The sequence below is a fragment of the Chenopodium album genome, chromosome 26 (assembly GCF_948465745.1).
Source record: "Chenopodium album chromosome 26, dcCheAlbu1.1, whole genome shotgun sequence".
Taxonomy (NCBI): Eukaryota; Viridiplantae; Streptophyta; class Magnoliopsida; order Caryophyllales; family Amaranthaceae; genus Chenopodium; species Chenopodium album.
This window is the reverse complement of record NC_137859.1, coordinates 32,882,661-32,896,241: the sequence shown is the minus strand read 5'-3', so window position 1 is coordinate 32,896,241 and position 13,581 is coordinate 32,882,661. Positions and strand designations below refer to the sequence as shown.

The following is a 13,581-nucleotide window of genomic DNA, read 5'->3' as shown; positions in this document are numbered from 1 at the left end:
GTGAAAAACAGAGCAAATAGAGAAGAGAGAGAAAATACCTGATGAAATTGAAATTGGGGCAAAGCAATTGAAGTGATTAGACAAGAGCCTGCACACCCAATAAATACCAAAGACGGAAAAAACCGCCCTTCACAGTTATCGAGGAAGTTGCCTTAAAACCGCCACCACTTTCTATTTTGCTAACCGTTGGAACAATTTCTGAATTTCAAAATATTTTCTAAGCATTTTCTTTAGGTAATTTTCACTTCCAATACTTGGAAATAAAAATTAGGGGCAATTGTTGGGCCCGTATTATAATACGACCCATTACATTTAGGGCATCAATCCAAGGCCAATGATACAGCAAGAATGAGCAAAACGGCTTGATTAGAATAAACAAGGCAAGTAGCATCATTCAAAAAGATACTTGCCAAAGATACACCTACAGAACAGGGAAGAAGATAAATCAAGAAGATCTTCCTCATTTTGAATATATTCTGAAGATATTTGTAAACCCTAGAGATCCCTAGGTATAAATAAGTGTAATTAGGCATTTTCAGCATTCATGTACACACGCATACTCTAAATATAATAGAATTACTCTACTTTTGCCTACGGAGCTTCATCCCTACTGAAGAAGGAGGCTTGTCCTTACTCAGTATTGTATTTCTGAACTTATTCTCTTTACATAGTTGAATTCTCATTGCTTACTTATTGCTTATTTATTGTTTATCTATTGCTTTATCAATCGTTTATAGTAAATTAATATACTTTTGGTAGTATGATTGTTATTACCCCTCAAACCTAGCAGATTCTCATATGTCCTTGTTGAGATTTGCCTAAATAGCGTTTGCTCATGATTTCCTATTTCTCTAGATTTATCTATCATCTTGTGTACTACAAGCTTGTTGAACATTAGGGTATTCTTGATTTTGGAAGGAACTAAAAACGATGATTTGTGAAATTCTACAACATTAGATTTAGAAGTACAAGAATAATCAGATCAAGGAAATTTTGGAATTTTCTAGACATTTCTTTCAACCTCCTTATTATCCAACTATAAATATTGGTGTTGGTTATACCCAGTGGCGAAGCCAGGATTTGTAATCCAAAAAGACAAATTTCAGATGTTTAATAAATCGACAAAAAAATTTGATCACACAATTGTTTAATATGTATTTAAAATCGCATATGAAACATAACAAATGTTCTTATATGACAAAAGAGGAGTGATTAAAAGATTCATTGCTTCCTCAAAAAAAAAAAAAAAAAAAAAAAAGATTCATTGCATATATATTAAGAAAATTATCAACCAACAAAAGAAACAATCCTATATTCTAGGCCCAACAACCGCCATACCGTATTCAATCTTTATGATACTAGTTGTACATGTAAGGTATATATTGTTATTTAATGAAACTGTTTATGCTTAAAAAAACATGGTTGCTAAACGTAACCCTTACTTACTTAACACACCCTCTTGGAATACCCAAATTAGCCCTTCCTATTTCATTTCCCATTCATGCTTATTTTCTGTTCTTCCCTTTGCATCTGTTCCCTATTCAGTTGCTGCGAAATTTGAATCTATAAAATGGAGAAAAATTTGGATATTCGAAGAATTAGAGCAATATTTATAATTTTATATACACAATCAAAACATATAGATTATAAGAATTACTAATTTCTTAAAAGTGGGGTATATAGTGCGTGTTTGCTATGGTGTATATAACGAGTGCCGAGGTGAACGAATTGCTATTTTATTTTAGAACTTGAGATTTCTTCAACAATTAAATACATGTTGAATTATTAATTGAGATTTCTCAAGTTCTAAAATAATGAAAAAAAAACCATGTAGCTTTGCCATTGAAATTAAACACTCGTTCGTCTATCATTCTAGCTTTCAATGACCAACAACTATATCCAGTATTTCTAATTTTTACTCCGTATTTGATAGCTTTTGGTTGGGCCTCTTATTTAGGAGCACTTGACAAATGATGGTTCTTCCTTTCATTTCTTGTCGCTGGTTCGAAATAGTTTGAAGTTTGAATTACTTTGTTCAATTTTTGTGAAGTAATTTAAAGTATTTTGTTCAATATGTATGAAATAGCTTTACATATTTTGTTCAATTTGCGTGAAATGGTTTATACTATTGTATTTGATTTGTGGGAAATAAAGTTATATATGTTTTGTACATATTAGATGGGATAAATCCGGGGGAAAAAATGACAAACTTACATAGTGTTCGAAGTCAGAATCATCATATACTGGAAGCCCTTAGTTTTATTATAATACACTTATCAGAAGAAAAATACTTTTCTCTAAATTTGTGACTTTTATATAAGGTAAGGAAAAGAGAAACAAGTACATTGCATAATTTTTTTTATAAGGAAATGAAGGGAAAGAAGGTTGCGCTAAGTAAAGTGGGAAAATGGGGGACAATTGTCCCTGGCTTCGCCACTGGTTATACCCTAATTTTTTAGGGTTTAATGCATTTTCCTATTTATATATATTGGATTTTCGGCTGCTTGTCGTTCGTCGGATTTTTTTCCCTCTAATTGAGGGGTTTTCCATGTTTAACTATGTCTTTATTTTAAATTACTTTTGCCTTATTTCTCTCTTATATAATTTTTCTCAATATTTTCTTAAATATCTATTTTTAAAAGTGTTATTTCAATTCATTGACAATGTAAGCAAGGTAGAGTTTTCATAGAGACTCATTGAGTCTAGTCTCATAATTTTTCTGAGCTCTTAAATATAAAGAACTAGGTTTACCACGCACGATGGTAATTTTAAATATAATTATCAATTTAGCACTATTTTAATAAGTGTAAAAAAAAATGGTCTACAATTTAGTGTGAACTAAACTACTAAATATTTTCTAAAATGAAACATAATCTTGAACAAAATTTATTAGCTAAATATATATAGTTAAGATTTATTCGATCAATCATATGTTTTTTTTTCGTAATTAAATTTCTTTTTACACACTTTATTATCACTCTATTATTTTATCAAAAATCATACAATCTAGACTCTTTTTGCAAAAATAATTAATTAAAATCATCTTTATTATTATGGATTGTAGTGTAATCTATATGATATTTTTTCTAATGATGTGATTTTTTTATTCTTTTCCAAATTAAAGATTTACGCAATAATTAACAAATTTCTACATTAAGGTAAATTTTATTTTATGCAACTTTTTATTTGACCTTATTAAAACTTTACTTAAATAAATTTCTGCAAAAAAGGAAAAAAAAAAAAAAAAAGACACACCATCAGATGACATGTGTGTCATCTGCTGGTGTGTCATTGATGGTGTGTCTTTTAGTATATAAATATAATATAACACAAAAGTTTAAAAAAAAGCGGGTTTACAATAAGTTATTGAATGGCGATGGTTACCAATTACACGCGTGAAATTCAAAATTTGTTACCACTCTCATATTTTCTCTCTCCTGCTTTTTTTTCCTGTTTCTCTTTCCTCTACTCTTCTTTTTCTCTCTCCTCTTCTTTACCCCTCTTTCTAGTTTCTATCTCCTTGGTTGTCAAGTCTCGTTTTCTTTCCTCTTGCTTTTTTTGTTGGTTCTTCAATTTCACTCTTGTTTTTCTATCTAATCTTGGTTTTCAACTTAATTTTATAATTTCTTTTGTTAATTCTTCTTTTACATTCAATTTTGAGGTATGTATGTTCATCTTTTTTTTTTTTTTTGTGTTTTTGGTTATTTTAAGGTATTTTCATGTAATGATTTTAGTTTTCGAATATGATGTGAATGTTCAGCTTTCAAAGAAGGAGACAATTGCTCCTCCTACTACTAGTTCAAACGAAAAAATTTAAGGTATTTTTTCTGAATTTTGTGACCTATTTTTTTTTTTTTAAAAAAAAAGTTGGCGGAGATTAGTGTGTTTTTGTAAAATATGGGTCACTTTTGTGAAAAAAAAGGGTCACTTTAGTGGAAAAAAGGGTCACTTTTGTAAAAAAAGAGGTTCATTTTTGTAAAAAAAACACTTTTGTGAAAAAAGAGGGTCACTTTTGTAAAAAAAAAAGGTCACTTTATAAAGAAAATAGGGTCACTTTTGTAAGAAAAAAGGGTCACTTTCCGCAAATTTTTCGATGTACAATAAAATTATTGTAAACCGGGGGCATGCAAAAGTAATTGATAATATAATTATTGATTGATTATTGATTATTGATTATTGATTATTGATTATTGATGATTGATTGATTTACAACCTTATGTATAGCTCATAACTGTTTTGAGATATTAATATATATAACTAATATTTGCCTAAATATTTATTTTTTCAATTATAGGTTAAAGTCGCTATGAAAAGTATTGCAATTAATATGAAATAAATTAAAAAAAAAAAAACACAGATGTTGTGATTAATCACTACTACATTTTTAATCAAAAACCCCGTCTGGAATAAGAATTCTGCGATGCAAAAATGCAATAGCATTGCAAAATCGAGTCTAATGATGGCTACCTCATAACAGTAACTTAAATTGTTGTGTAATAAGAGAGTTAAATTTATTGTTGTGTGATGTAAAAGTGAATGATACGTGATTTCAAGATTTATATCAATTCAAATTGATGCTTTTTAACATTTATTCTGAATGGTTGGTTACAGAATTTAGAGATAAAATCTTTGAATTACATAAACTAAATTATGGAGGTTCCTCCTCCCACTTATTTCAAACTCAACTTCAACAATTCAATTTGGAAAAATGTCATAGTAGGTGCATATTCACAATTTTCCTTGTCAGCTATTGTGCCCTCATAATTTGGGCTCCAAAACAACGACCTTTATCTAATAATCGACTCTCCATTACGATTTAACTCTAACTCAGCCGATTAAGGCATAATAACAACTTACAATGCAACAGTTTATTATTCGTCAATGCAACTAAGGGCATTTGAATCTCGGAAGCGAAGGGTCTGTTCACATTTACTGAACTGAACTGATTGAAGCTGAATTGAACTAAACTGAACTGATTGGAGCTGGACTGAACTGAATTGAGCTGAAATGAAGATTTTATGAGAGAGGAAAATTAAGAGCTGAACTGAACTGAACTGAACTGATTAGAGCTGAACTGAACTGAAATTAAGTAAATGTGAACAGGCTTGAATACATCATAACGACGTTGGTGCACTCATCATGTCATTTGAAACTAGAATATTTGTTATACCTAGAAGTAAATCATGTAGTAGATACGATTGCTAATATAAGTCATTTAGTCTCCACCGCTTTAGATATTGATATTTATAAAAATTCTAAGTTGTTCCGTATAATATTTTCAAATACATTAAGCGCTACTCCTCCGTTCCTAAATAATTGACACAGTCAAACTCGATACACATACCAATGCACAAGTTTGGTCATAATTTTTATGATTAAAAAATATAAATAAGTTGATATTATAAAACTTTATATAGTACATAATATTAATATCTATTTAACAATATATTTCATGATCATTTTGTTTATCTATAGGTCACTAAAAAACGATGGTCAAAATTAGTATATGAATAGTGAAAAACATCAAACATGTCAATTATTTAGGAAGGGATGAAATAATATTTGTCTTAATTCTCGTTACTAACAGAAATTTGGGCTCTTAAAATAAAATAATGGGCCATAGCACTTTGTGGCTCCCCTTACATAATCTTACCTTAAGGGGGTGTTTGGTAAGTGGGAATTGGGGCTTGGGAATGGGAATTGAGGAGGTGGGAGTATGTATTGCTTTGTTTGTTTTGTGGGAAGGAGAATTGTAGATGGGATTGGGAATGGGAATAAAATTGGTCTATTCTTATGATTTTATTACTTGGGGGGAGCAAGTAATAGAGATAGGAATTGGGAATATATAGAAAAAGACCATTTTGCCATTAATGAAAGCATAAGGATATAATATTAGTAAGGGTGTTATTGTAAATTTGCTACTTATTCCCAATCAATTTTCTTCACACTCCAAACAAGGAATTGTCAATATTTTATCGAATTTCCAACTATAAATCCCAATCCCATTCCCAACCATTTAATCCTCAAATTTCCATTCCCACTTGCCAAACGACCCGTAAGACCTACAAGGATGGTAGCAATAAGATGGTAGATGGTCCCTCAAAATGACTCGTGCAGTCGCGCTGAAGCAGAATATTAGGTACAAGACCCATCAACGTTACGCTCAATAAACTCACTCGAATTCCAAGATATGTTAGTGATCCATTCATTCAGTCGCTTGAATGTTCGTGTATTAGAAATCTTTACTTCTTTGTGCTCAAAATAAAGACAGTCGATTTAAGAAATAAGGATCGTGCAGGCTAGTGTAGTCATGTAATGTGCAATTGATGTTTCTAGTAAGAAAATTTAATTGTGGGAAGAGGATAGTCTAACTTAAAGAATGTCTTTAGGGTTAGTGGAGAGATTGGTAAGTTGGTAACAATATCTTGCAATGTTTGCCTACAAAATAACAAAGTGAGTTAATTCGGGCCCTTACCCTATTCGACAATCTGGTCAATATAATGCTAGAATGATTCGTAAATTCGTATGAGTAATTTCTCTTATTTTTTTTTACTTGTAACACTTTGACTTTAAGTAAAGTGCAATTTTTAATAAGTTTGAAACGAATGTATCTATTGAGTTAGAAACTTAGAATGAAACTAAATAGTTCTCTAGTTCTTCCACTACTAGAAATGATCCATTTACCGATGGCCAAAATCCATCGGTAAAATTGTAAAAAACCATCGGTATCTCATTTACCGATGGCTGCCATCGGTAAAAAACCATCGGATTATACTACGTCGGGAAAATCGAAAATACCGATGGAAAAACCATCGGTAAACTTAATACCGATCGTTTTACCGATGGTTACCAACTGTCGAAGCTTTTTTAAATCCCGATGGCAAAAGCCATCGGTGTTTTGTTCCCGATGGTCAAAGCCATCGGTATATTTGGATCACCGATGGCTTTTGGCAATCGGTAATTTTTTAAAAAAAAATAAAAAAAAAATTAAAACCCCTGCCCACTCCCTGCCTACCCACCCCCCTACGTACGGCCCTGCCTACCCACCCCCTGCCTACGGCCATGCCTACCCCCACCCAACACCGCCGCCGTAAGCCACTAAGCACTGCCAACCACCACCACAACCCTGTTCCACCTACCACCACCACCGTAAACCACTCAACACCACCAACCACCACCCGAAACACCCTAAAAATAAACAAAAATCAACACAAAACAATCCACACAACCCCCAAAGAAACCAGAAAAACTAACAAAAAATCAAACATTGATGAAAATTAAAGTTTAAAAACAATAAACACACGATATTTAACAAACACAACACGAAAATGGTAGAAAATTAAACCCACAAAAATCACAAAATCCACAAACGAAATTAACTTACAAAATTAAACAAAAAATCCACATACCTTTCAAATTTCTTCTTTTTTGGGTTTAAATGGTTAAACTCGACCATGAAAATTCCAGATCTGGAATTTTCATGGTCGAGTTTAACCAAAAAACCCGTAACCTCGTGACGGTGATGGTTGAACCCAAAAAAATGTGCAGAGAAGGGAGGAGGAAAGACATAGAAGAGAAGGAGAAGAGGAAAAGGTGAAGATAGTAGAGAGAAGAAGAGGAGAGAGGAGTGAGAAGAAAGAATGAGAGGATAGATCTAGAGGAGATAGAAGAGGAGAGAGAATAAAGAATGAAGAAGAGGAGAGGCGTGAATTATGGAGGAAGAAAGAGAAAGTGAAAGGGGGCGGAGGAAGAAAGAGAAAGTGAAAGAAAAAAATAGGGTTTCCTCCCTTTTTTTTTTTTAATATTTTAAGAAAATACCGATAGGTCAAAGCCATCGATATTTTTATTTTACCGATGGCTTTTAACCATCGGTAAAAAACATTAATTTTCTTTTAAAAAATTAGATTTTACCGATGGATGAAAACCATCGGAAATAATTTACCGATGGTAAGGCCATCGGTATTTTAAAAAATACCGATGGCTTGATAAAACCATCGGTAAATTATATTTTTACCGATGGATTTTAGTGGCCATCGGTATTTCCCATCGGTAAACGCGCGTATTCTTGTAGTGTTCCTTATTATAGTTGACACATTTTTTGTTTTTTAATATTATTCACAAACTCTATCTTAACTAGATTTTGTGATTCATAGTTATGATAAAAACATAGTTTATGTGAGATTTTATTAGATATGTCACAATGTACATTTTCATAATATCAAATTTCTATAATTTTTACTTGTTATAATTTGAAATGCCAATGGTTGAATTTCAATGTTGACAAGCAAAAAGAAACCTGATAATAAAAAATTAGGGAGGAAATATATACAGAGTACTACGTAACTAATACGGACAGTTGATCATCTCAGTCATACCCCCTTCGTTTTTAAATTCTTACTTCATTTCCTTATTTGAAAAGTTTGTCAATATTATATTCATTTCTCTCAGCTAGTAGACTCGACATAAATCATCTTTTACTCCGTATTAATAAGAGGTTTTTCAGTGCGGCACGCCAGGTGGTTCGACAGGGGTTACTTGTAAGATGATATTTGTATTCTGGGGTTACTTGTATGAGTTACTTGTATTTCGGAGTTCCTTGTATGAGTTCTTTGTAAGTGTTACATGTAAGGTGTTACTTGTATTCTAGGGTTACTTGTATTCCGAGTAACGCCTACAAGTAATCCCAGACCAAAACCCCATTCTAAACCAGTAACACCCTATAAGTAACCCCTGACCAAAACCGGTAATACCCATATAAGTAACCCCAGAATACAAGTAGCACCTATAAGTAGCCCCTATTAAACTAGTAACATCATATAAGTAACCCCTTCCACACCATGTGGCCAGTCGCATACAAAAATTTTATACAACAACTTTTGTAATTATTAATTTTATATTCTCTCTCCTTCAATTATCTCAACAACTTTTGCTTTTTACAATTTTATTTTTCTACTTACCCCACTACCTCTATATTTTATTACTTTATACAAAATCTCCTAAAACTCCATGCATGAAGAAAGTAAGTACTCCATATATAAAAACGGAAGGAGTAAATTGTTTAAATGTACTCAAATTGATAACTGCCCAGTTTTCATGATTATTGGGCTAGCCCATAATCGTGATTCGTGTTTGGTCAATATTGATCATATAATTTCAGGCCATGTTATTCAACCTGAACCTACTTTTTGGGGAATTTTGACTTTTTGAGTTGTGACCTTGTGACGGTTGACTTGTTTGAGACATTTTATTACTAGTATTTCAAATTATAATGTACGTACTGCTCTCCTTTTTTTTTAATTATTTTTTTTAACAAAACTTTTTCCAACTTTTTTTTTTTTGAAGGGAAGATCAATTCATTAATAAGAAGCCATACGACATCTACAAAAGAGATCAGAAACGATAAATACAATAAAAATTGAATCAAATAACAATTCTAATTCTGAAGAACTATGATCGCGAGTGAGAATTGACATTTTGAATCGCTGTCCTCTGCAACCTTCTTCTACAAGGGGGCCTTACGATTTTTGATAGTTTTTGAATTGAATAAACCCGATTCAATTAATTGTAGTCGTTGATCTGACAACTGATTCAACACCGCACAAACCACCACCAAAAAATTAGAACTTCCAATAACAAAAGAGAAATCATCTATACCGATCAAGACCATAAGAAGGATGGGATCTATTATTATAAGCGATTAAAATGGGATTATGGGGCTTACCACTAATCAAAGAACCGCCCCTACCAATAATCACAATGGAGACCAAGGAGAGAAGGATGATCAAAGAACCAGGCGTAGCCCCTACCAATAATCACAATGGAGATCAAGGAGAGAAGGATGAAGGAGGAAAAGGGGAGAAACATCGAAGGAAAGCCCTTAAAAACTGTTAAAACCCTAGCAAAAAAATAGGAAAAACACCCTCTCAAGAAGAAACCTAGAGGGAAAACCCTAGTAAAAAACTAGAAAGCATAAGCTACTTCCAACATTTTCTAATTAAAATTTTCATGTTATATGGAGGGTGTGTGTATAATTTTCACACATACAAAGCACTCTTTAACCATCTTTTCATCTTTTGTACTGTACAATTTAAGAAAAATATAATTATTTGGAGTCTTGTTAGATTTTTCTTGAATTTATCTTTCAAAATATTGATTTTGTATTTAATATAATTAATGATATAAAATGTATATAGGCAAGCGTAAAACTTCAAACTGTGCAATTATAAAAGAACGGAGGAAGTATAAATCCTTATGCTTCTCGTTTCGTTAGTGTCATTATTGTAATTTGCAACTTTATAAACTGGTTTTCAGTTTCATTTTTAGAAAGTAAATGAAAATCTGATTAAAGTAAATAAAATTATTGAATCAAAGGTATAATACGAAATAGTTTTTAAAGTTACAAAATTACAAAAATGTCATCCATGACACATGATATATCTTAGGCGTTCGATTATGATGAATATTGATGAGCCAAGTGCTCGTTGCTCAGCTTGGATCCTTGTTTATGTTTTAGCCTTAGTTTTTTCACATAATTTTAATTATTCACAGGGTCAATATAAAATGAGAACTAACTCTAAAATGAGAACATGTAATTTTATAACTTTTATGAACTGCTCCCTTCATTCCAATTTTATGGCTACGTTGTCATTTCGGGTGTTTCCTTTCTTTGGTTGATTACGCTTTTTTACTTCCAATAATATTTTTACACAGTTACCCTCATATTAACCTAGTGACTTCCAATGCAACTATTCGTATTTACTGAAATACTTACATAATTTCAAAGCAACTATTCTCATTTATCAAAACAAGCTAAGCGACACACAAAAATTCGTGTGTGAATATATCAAGCTTGATTCTCTGGTTTTTTTTTTTTTTTTTCCTTTCAGATGGTAGTTTTTTATGGGTGGTAGTTTTCTTTTAGATGGTAGTTGGTTTTAATTTTTTTCTAAAAATTATAGCTTAAAAAAAAAATTAAAAGGGGTATTTTGGGAAAGTGAAATTTATCACCCAAAATCCTCTTTCACTTTATATATAGGATATTCACCACCAAAGCAAATTTTTTTTATTTACCGAAATATTTACCTACTTCCAAAATAAAGATGTCCATTTTATCTAACCTCGAAGCATTTTTCTTAATATTATGTGTTTGCGACTACATAGTGATCAACTACAAAATAGTCGCAAACGTTGCAACTACTAGTCTCCCTCAGCCGCTTTAGTGACTAATAACGCTAGTTGCAAAACTCGGTCGCTAATAAATTATATACGTTTATGTAGCGATCAACCCTGAAACACCTTGCGACTATTTAGTGACTAATAATGACCTAGTTGCAAAATTCAGTCGCTATATAATGTTTTTCTGGTAGCGATTATCTTTTGTGGCTCTCGATCTACATGTTAATTACATAACAAAATTTGTAGCCGGAAAATTTGACAATTACCATCTTCTGTTATGTCCATTTTAGCAATTATCACCTTCTATTTTTTTTTTGAAAATTACCACCTTCTATTTTCAGAAACATCAAAAGTTACCACTTTCTTGCCCCTCTACTACCACGTGACGTCATTTTGGGCTCATTCTTTCCCTTTCCTCCCTATTTTCCTCACATTTCTCATTCCTAACTCGATTCTCATCCCCCCTTTCACTTCTTTTCCCCCAAACAATCAAAAACACTTAAATGCACTCCTCCAAATCAAAATTGACGAACAATTTATTGGTGGTTTGGGGGAAAAAAAGTGAAAGGGGGAGATGAGAATCCAAATAGAAATGAGAAATCTGAGGGAAATAGGGAGGTTAGGGAAAGAATGGGCCCAAAATGACGTCACGTGGTAGTTGGGGGGCAAGAAGGTGGTAACTTTTAATGTTTTTGAAAATAGAAGGTGGTAATTTTCAAAAAAAAAAAAAAATAGAAGGTGGTAATTGCTAAAATGGACATAACAGAAGGTGGTAATTGTCAAAATTTCCTAAAATATAAGCATGTAAAATAAAGACTCACTTGTATATAAGTACTAAGTAGGTATAATGTCCTACACGTCGAACACCGAGCAAACTAAAAAATAAATCACTACACATGCTCTGATTAAACATATGTAATGCATCAATTAATCCATGCAATCCCATTATCGACGGGATTATCATCACATACATTTTATATTTAACTTACACGTAACAAATCATCTTCCTCCAAGGCTCCAATCAACAATTAACAATTTGATCTAAAGGAAATAATAAATAAGACAATCATGTAAGGCTAATTTTGTAGTTAACAAATAATACAGCTCAATTTCATGCATACTACCATTTGTTTTTCCTCTAAACATTCTATTGACTACCCTTTTTGTATCTATAAATAGCTGATAAAACTAGTGAGTATTCATCATCATACAAACAACTCTTGTTTTCCTTCCATATTTTACAAAAGATTGTATTCTTCTCTTTTGTTAGCAAAGTCACTCAAAAAAGAGCTATAGAAATGGCCCTCAAGATAGCAACCTTGGCCACTCTTTTTCTTGCATTGAATCTCGTCTTATGTAACCTAGCCTTCTCTCAGTACACACCCCGACCCCTTGAAACATGTCCCAAAGATACCCTTAAGTTGAATGTGTGCGCAGATGTGCTCAAAGCCGTGCACATTGACATTGGATCACCTAGTGGAAAGAAATGTTGCAGCCTCATCGGTAACCTCATTGGCCTTGATGCTGCTGCTTGCCTTTGCACCGCGGTTCATGCTAACATCTTAGGTGTTGTTCAACTTGATGTTCCCATCGATGTCGATCTTTCACTTATTGTTAATAAATGTGAATATGAGCTTCCAAAGGGCTTCGAATGCCCACCAAGCCTTGAGTAAACTCCATCATATATTCTCTCTTTTATGGGATATGATGTTAGTAATGGTGTCTTGCATGCAATTTCATTCCTAATCTCAATTATGTACTCTGTTCATGTGTGGCTTGTTTGATTTTTCTATGGTTATTGGTTGCAATTTTTATTTCATACGCAGTAATTTTCTCTTCCACATAGTATGTATGTGCGCGTGTCCTTTGAGCTTCATAATAATAAGATTTCAACTTTTTTTTAATTATTTGGTATTATATTACACTCTATTTGTCACAAATAACTTGTTCCATTTTTTTTTCTTTTCCCAATAATGTTCATCCAGTAAGGTACTCCTGTTGTCCAGTAAAGCTTGTAACGTTTTGACTTTTTGCTCCACAATTCACTTTGACTATATTTTTTTGTTACTATATGAAAACATATGCTAGTATGCAAACTGATGTTACATCTATTGATCTCAATGTGTTTTTTCCAAATATTAAACAGTTACTAATCTTAAACTCAATTTTCAAAGTGCGTGAACACACGGTGCTGTTACATCTCATTGTAATGGATTAATAACAATATCAATTATCCCTAATCTAGTCTCTGCATAATTAAGTAAGTACATACAGATCTCATTTATGCTATTGCAGATCTCATTTATGCTATTACATATCATTGTGATTGAAATAATGGATTAATAACAATACCAATTATCCCTAATCTGGTCTCGGCATAAGTACAATCAATTAAACATATGAATT

The 13,581-nt window shown here is 32.2% G+C and overlaps 1 pseudogene; it reads left to right on the top strand.

Annotated features, from left to right (window-relative positions):
- Positions 1-12,473: 12,473 nt before the first annotated feature.
- Positions 12,474-12,848, top strand: LOC145617050 (putative lipid-binding protein AIR1 pseudogene; annotated as a pseudogene).
- The last annotated feature ends 733 nt before the right edge of the window (positions 12,849-13,581 follow it).